Here is a 7,096-nt window from a genome sequence, read left to right on the forward strand (position 1 = left end):
TTTATGGGACATCAGAATATCAGATATTCGTATAAGATGCAATGCGTTCAAGCGTCGTAATACTCAACATCTTGAAGTGAGTTGCTTGTCGATGGGTTCATTCAACTTGTCTACCAATTCTATGACTTTTAGTTTTGTAGTATAATTCATGACATTAATTCATACAAACGTATAGTTAAATATATGATTTAAAGTTGTGTTATGCTAGACACCCAACGAAGAATATTAACGTAAATAATTAACGTAAATAATGCATTTACCTAGTAAGTGGTTGATCTTGAAGCTGTTCCGATAATTTCAAGAATCCCTCTAATATGGAAAAACAAATAAATAGGACATGAAAAAAATACTCAGTAATAGGAGGAAGAAGAGGAAATATAGCCATAGGAGGAAGAAAGAAGAAGTATGTGGGCTTGTACGTGTGGTTGAGGACTTACCATCGATACAATAATCCCTACCTTTTAAAAGAGAGAACTTGGCTGCACTGTAGCAATGAATAGTGCACAGCCAAGTCTCTCTTCTACCGTCGATCTCCCCCTTTAGATCTTATCCCTCCATTTCTCTTTCAATTACAACCATACCTTTTTCCTATTCTTCTCATCACTCATTCCCATACGTCTCTCCATTTTCACTCCTCTCACATCCTCTAAAAGGTATCTACTCTTAATCCCATTTTTTTCTTTATTTAAATTTGATTTCATTATTATTGTTGTTAGAGTATTAAAATGTTATTGTTGGTTCTGTGTGAGATCCGTTTTCGTACTTTGTTTAGGGTTTAGGAGCTCAAAGGTATTTACTCCTTAGTGTTGTTGTTGTTGTTGTTGTTGTTGTTGTTGTTGTTGTTGTTGTTGTTGTTATTTTTGTTATTTGTAGTGTTATTATTGCTATTACTACTTCTGGTATTATTATTTCTATTACTATTTCTTGCTTATTACTATTACTACTGTTATATTAGTGCTAATTACTATTGTTATTGTGATACAATCGGAGTTGTTTGCCTTTCATTTATTAATTTAGTTTGTCTTTGTTGTGTTTGCGTGCAGTTGTGGGCTGCAGAGATGAGAAGTAAAAGGTGACAACATGGCCTGATTTGTTTGTGTTGTCGTTGTGTTAGTGAGGAGCAGGGAAGAGGAGAAAATGGAACTATAAGATGACAACTCTAACATTACAGTTCTTGGATCGTGTACTGGACACATGCATAGGTTTGTCGTTGGTGAAGGTGATAATTGGGCTTCCGCCTAACGCTTGCCTATTTAGTTTATCTCTGCTGTCTTTTTTTTCTACCTTTTAAAGTATTTTCTGCGCTGTGTTAACTTGGGTTTCTTGCATTTTCAGGTACTTACCCTTTCCAAGATCTGGTGTGCTTTGTTGGCGTCTTGCGGAGTTGCCAGCATTCAATCCTACTGACTATCTGCTGTCTTATTTTTTTTACCTTTTAAAGCATTTTCTGGACTGTTAATTTGGGTTTCTTGAATTTCCAGATATTTGCTCTTTTCCCTGATCCGGTGTTCTTTGTTTGCAGCGGAGCCGGTAATCTATTTGGCTGTATGCGGTTTAATTGTTTGGTTTCCTTGAACAAGCTCGTACTTGTTCTATGTGGTTCGTACTTGTTCTGTGTGGTGTGTTTAAAGTGCTTGTACATCAAGTTGTTTAATTTCTAATCCGCCAGTATTATTGAATTATAGAGATTTAAGAAAACAAAAACAATCATCTGACTACTTTTTGGTTTAATGTCACTATGTCAGGACTTACTTGTAGATATATGGCCGTGTTGGAAAGGGTTAGTGACTGTAAAAGCCCCTCGGGCGGAAATAAGAGACTGCAATCTTCAGCATCAGCTTTTCATTTTTATTCTGCTGCTGGCGTCAACGAATTAAAGCTTAGGGTGCTCGACGTTGCAGATTTGTCTCACTCGCACGGAACGACCCTTCATGTTCGGTTGTGCTTTAAGATTGGCAAACTCATTGAGGCCTTAATTTTAGTGTAATCCACCTTTTTTGTATAAACGTATGTCAAATATGTGGTTACTGATGTGCTTTTTCCTATTTTGTTTTAATTTGACGAGTCAGCATCACTTCTCTTTTGCAGTAAGTACTTTCTAGGAACCATGCGTGATTGCTATGTGTAGTTGGTGCTACTGTCGTTGGTGGTGTGGCTGCAGGTTGAGCTTTGCACTTACCTTGTTTGTTTCTTTAGTATCCCCTCCTACCCTTTTCCCTTTGAACTCCATCAATTTTCATCCATCTTTCTTATGTTGTTTATTTATTTCATAATATTCATTTGCTTTTTTACTATTGATTCCCTATAATTCGTTCTGTCTGCCTGATTAGGCTAAATTTCAAGCTTCCTCTTAATATGATTGCTAAACTTCAGGCTGTTAAAGTCAACGAAAAGCCTCAATGCTAGAGCCGATATGCTGTTATTACTACGTTTTCCTCTTTTGAGTTGAGTAAGTAATTATCTTTCTAACTGCTGACGTATCAGCTTGTTTATTTTTTTCTCTTTTTCGTTGTAGTTATTGCTATCTTTTAGCTTATGTGATTATTTCGTTGTTTTTTGCGTTTTGATTTCAGGTGATTGTCCATCAAACTTGGGGATTATTGTGAGCCTAATCAAGGTAGAGTGAAACGAGAGGAAATGATCCCAGGAATACCATTTTTATAATTTCCTTTTTTCAATTTCATAATTGCTATTGTTGTTTACTTGTGTTTATCCTTTATGTTCTTGATTCCTAGGATTTGTTTTCAACGAATGTCGACAGTTGTGTAATGATCCGATCATTATGATCTAGCTTCTTCAATTTCTTTGCCGATTGTTTTTTACCACCTAGGATTTGTAAGCTTATTTTCTTTAATTCTTCACCTTTGCTTCTTCAGTTTATGATGTTGGTTGCTCACTTTGATTGGTGCGGTATGAAAGACAATTCTCACTTTTTGAGGGTTGGGAACCAATGGTGGTGAGCCTTCTTCAGTTTCTTTGTCGATTGTTTTTTACCACCTAGGATTTATAAGCTTTCTTCTACACTTTAGCTTCTTCAGTTGATGATGACGGCTGTGATTCTCACTCTGATTGGTGCAGTATGACAAATGATTCTCACTTTTTCAAGGTTTGGAAACAATAGTGGTGATGTGCTGTAGAGACATCACCGGGACACAACGGGGTAGGTATATATTTCATTATTTTCATTGGATAGTGTGTCTGTGAGAGATATTATTGTGAATTTTATAATAATTAAGTGTGATCAGAGCAGATTAAAAGAGCAAGGGGAGGACGTGCAGACCTAGAAGGCAAGGATGGTTCCTACGTCAGTGGTGGTGATATGGGAGATTTGGAGGATGAGTATGATGTCTAATATCCTTGCATTTCACCAGTTTAACTTCGGTTGTCGTTATTTGATCATCTTTTTAAATCTGGTATTGGTATCAGAAAAGGGGTATGCATGATGAAGGGGGAGCTCCAAACGATTTTGAGATTGAGGAGATTGTTAGTCAAGAAGGTAACAAAGACGCACCTTACCAAGTTACATTCGCTGTCCAGAACTGGGGTTCAATATCACTTAGCTGGTCTCAGAAACCTTATTCGTGGAATGCCAAGCCGAGAATTTTATGTAAGTACGGAACTCGCTCAGGCTTACCAAACTTGCGCCTTATTTGTTTTGTTTGTGCTTAAGATTTAATTACATGTGCAGCCTCAGAGAGGAAACTGGGTTAGATTTAATTAAATGTTCAACCTTAGAGATATTTTTTTGTTTTTGCATGCCCGTTACTATTTGGGCTTCGGAGTATGTATAATTTAGTCAAACTTCTGAATGCAGATTTAAAATTGCCATGAGTCCGTGATTTACGTTTTAGCACCCTTGAAATATGTCACCATATATTTGCTCCTCTGATACAACCATAGCTCCGAGTCCGTGGAAAGGTATGACATGAGTTGATATATATTTTTTTCGAAAATCTTTATATGACCTGCATAATCATTATAAGTTGTTCAATACTGAGAGAATTCTGGTTGAGAATTATGATAAAGTGAGACATAAACTCACAAAATCATAATTACAGGCTCTAAGCGTGTTCATGTCATTGTTGCAGCTAGCCGAGTTTGTATTGCGAACTATCGTGAGTGCATATTTTTCTTGGGTATCAATCAACGACCTATGATTGTGGGCGATAACCATAAGCTGCAGGTCTGTCATCTTACTATGTTTTTCTTTTTCTTTTATTTTCTTTTTTCTTTTTTTTTTTACAAATTTTGGTATATGTTTAATAATATTTAATACGGAGTACTATGTAATGTGCGACCTTTATTTATTTTGATAAACTGTAGTTTCATTGTTTCTTTTGGCCTTGTCATGTAATGGACTAAATCAAAGTTGTCTCTCAAAATCTTTTGTGATTTAGTCGTCATTTGACTGCTTGGTTACGGGACAATTGCAAATAAGCCTTTTTCTGTTCTTATGTGGCATAGCCTCTTTGTTGTCTGACCATCACCCCGCTTGGCAGTTGGCATCTACTCCCTTTGTGCAAATCAGTATTTACCTTTGATTAAAATACCCTTCGCAAAAAAAAATGGAAAAGAAATGATCGGGAAAGAGGGAGCAAACATTTGTTTCCGTTACGTTTAATATGATACAACTACTGTACTTATAATCGTTGAACATGACAATTTTGGTGTTCAAATTTATGGGACGTGAATAAATAAATTTAGTTGGTCATTGCACTCAGTAGTTGGGGTCCTTCTTGGTAGCACTGGAAGAGGTTTAAAGTTGTTTGAATATCCTCTTCAACATCCGTCAATGAAGAAAACCAGACTGCTTCATTCTAAGTTTGTAGGCGGATTTAAGAGCCGTCAATGTATATTAAGTAGTCCTCTCTCAAGCCACAGTGCGTGACACTTTAACGTATAATCCTTAACTTCTTATGTAGTTAGTTAGAGCCATTGACTGAAGTGCTCTCCAATCTTCATTCCTCAAGACCTTTAAGACATTTAATTGCGGTGGAATCAAGTAGGTTTTTGTATGTCCGTTGGATAATTTATAAACTTATTGGACAGGAAGTTTATTTTTTGATGAGCTGAGCAGGGTTTTTTTGTTGCCTTATGTATTTCGACCACAAGCACTCCTTTTTTCTGTATGTATGTTTGATATGTCACGTGGGCGCTTTTGGGTCTTTAACAAGCAACTTCGATTAGATAACTTAGGATGAAGAGTTGAAAACAATGATGTTCTATTACCTTTTTTTCCTCCTCTTTGACCATAGTCTGTTAGTCCTTGCATTTGTTTTAGGAGATGCTTTTATGTTAAATTTAGTATCAAAATAGCAAATTTTGTTGCCCCCCCCCCCCTCCTCCCCCCTCTTTTACCATTGTCTGTTAATCTGTATGTATGTCGAGGCGGAAACTAGAAGGCTATTGAACTGAAATCCGCTCTTTGAGTGTAGGAATACAAAAGGAAGATATGCGGATACGGACATCTTAACAGAGTGATAAGATTTGAGCTCGATAGGTTCCTTGGTCAGTGTGGTTACTGTTTTAGGCCTTAGTCATAGAGCATATGCCCCAGCTTGTGTGGACGGATAAGTTGCCTACATTTGTGTGTCTTTACATTTTTTGTTTTGAAATGCCTGGTCGCCCTCATAATTGCAAACTTCCTGGCCGCCCTACAGTGTTTTAGATTTGTACATTCAACCAACAAATCCACTGAATTCGTAGCTCAATATATACGGAGTACTAATCTATTTATTGTGCAGGTCGCCTTTGTACCAGATAACTAAACAAATGGCCCCAATGACCGAGAGCCATTCTGCATCGACCGTTCTGCAAGTCGGTCCATCTTACAGTGCCTACCTGTATGTCACAGTGCTGGGCCAGGAGGGCCACGTGTCCACTGATAAGAGCCTGGGTCATATTGATCGACATGTCCTATGTATATATTGCTGTATAAACGATCTATTGTGATTCAGTGTTTTAATCCAAGAATGCATACATGTGTTTGAGTTGTTCTACTTTACCCCATTGTAAATTGCGGCATAGTACTTCGATTGCAATGCTAGCTGACCCTAGACTCCTAGACCAATGTGTTTTCAAAACCGCGTCCACAAAATATAAGACATTACACATTCAGAATTTGTAATCGCCACGACATTTATAGATTAAATATTATCCTCAGATCAATCTATTATGAGTTTATGACATTATACACTCCAGGTTCAAACATTCCAATGTGAACCCATCTCTGGAATGCTTCTAGGCTAGAGTCGAAGCACTCGCTGATGCAAATGATGTATATATGCACCTACACCAGGGTGCATGTCACACCACCTGCATTCCCTTTATGGAGTGGCACGCACATCTGTGCCGGGGAAATGGAACAAAAAATTAATAAAACTGATGTGTATAAATAAGCATTCGCATTATCACTGAGTCCGTTTTCTTTGTTTGTATGAATGTATGTAACGATAGAGCCGTAACCAAAAACCATAATCATCTTTTTTTTTGCTATGGCTCAAGATCTATTTTTACATTGTGTTATATAAGTATTTTTTTTTTACAACAAATAAGTATTGTTCAATGTTATTTATAGCCTGCAACCAAGTGTTTTCTATACAAATTTTGTTGGGGTTGGTGTCCTTAACAGTTAGTGCAAGGACTTATAAACCTCTAAAAGGATCAAAGGGTATACTTTTGGTATTATTATCAGTTGATCCACGTTTATCAATAACGGTTGGCTTGCTAGATAAGTTTGACGTTATTGTCATACAGATGGCGGTGATCAACTGGTCCCTAAAAGTCACACCTATAGGATATGTTTGAGAGACGTGACAGTATGAAAATACAGTCATGTAGATGCCAATTTTGACTAACCAGTTAGTCTGAGTTATTTGACTAATATTTAGTCAAAATGTGATGTTGAGATATGTTATTTAATACGGATTAAATAATAATGGCTAAGGCGAATTAAGCAGTTAATTCGTAAATTAAATATAAACGATTATATTTAATTAATGTATATTGAATAAATTATACAATATCGTCTTTGTCGGACATGTATCAATACTTCAACTAACCCGTGTTATTAGTTGATGTTTTAATAGCCGATAAC

At 36.7% G+C, this 7,096-nt stretch overlaps 1 long non-coding RNA gene across 7 annotated transcripts; it reads left to right on the forward strand.

The window, feature by feature from the left end:
- Positions 1–461: 461 nt before the first annotated feature.
- LOC141633383 (uncharacterized) lies at positions 462–6,509 on the forward strand. Of its 7 annotated transcripts, none has more exons than XR_012538156.1 (14): positions 462–653; positions 1,044–1,219; positions 1,523–1,619; positions 1,746–1,983; positions 2,089–2,161; positions 2,374–2,449; positions 2,574–2,617; positions 2,877–2,956; positions 3,079–3,160; positions 3,251–3,339; positions 3,427–3,611; positions 3,815–3,918; positions 4,089–4,183; positions 5,745–6,509. It is a non-coding gene; the product is annotated as an uncharacterized LOC141633383 (long non-coding RNA). The 7 variants fall into 7 exon arrangements; XR_012538160.1 differs by lacking the exon at positions 462–653 and adding an exon at positions 660–789 and having other exon boundaries at positions 2,331–2,449; XR_012538155.1 differs by lacking the exon at positions 462–653 and adding an exon at positions 660–789.
- The last annotated feature ends 587 nt before the right edge of the window (positions 6,510–7,096 follow it).

The sequence above is a fragment of the Silene latifolia genome, chromosome Y (genome assembly GCF_048544455.1).
Source record: "Silene latifolia isolate original U9 population chromosome Y, ASM4854445v1, whole genome shotgun sequence".
Lineage (NCBI taxonomy): Eukaryota > Viridiplantae > Streptophyta > Magnoliopsida > Caryophyllales > Caryophyllaceae > Silene > Silene latifolia.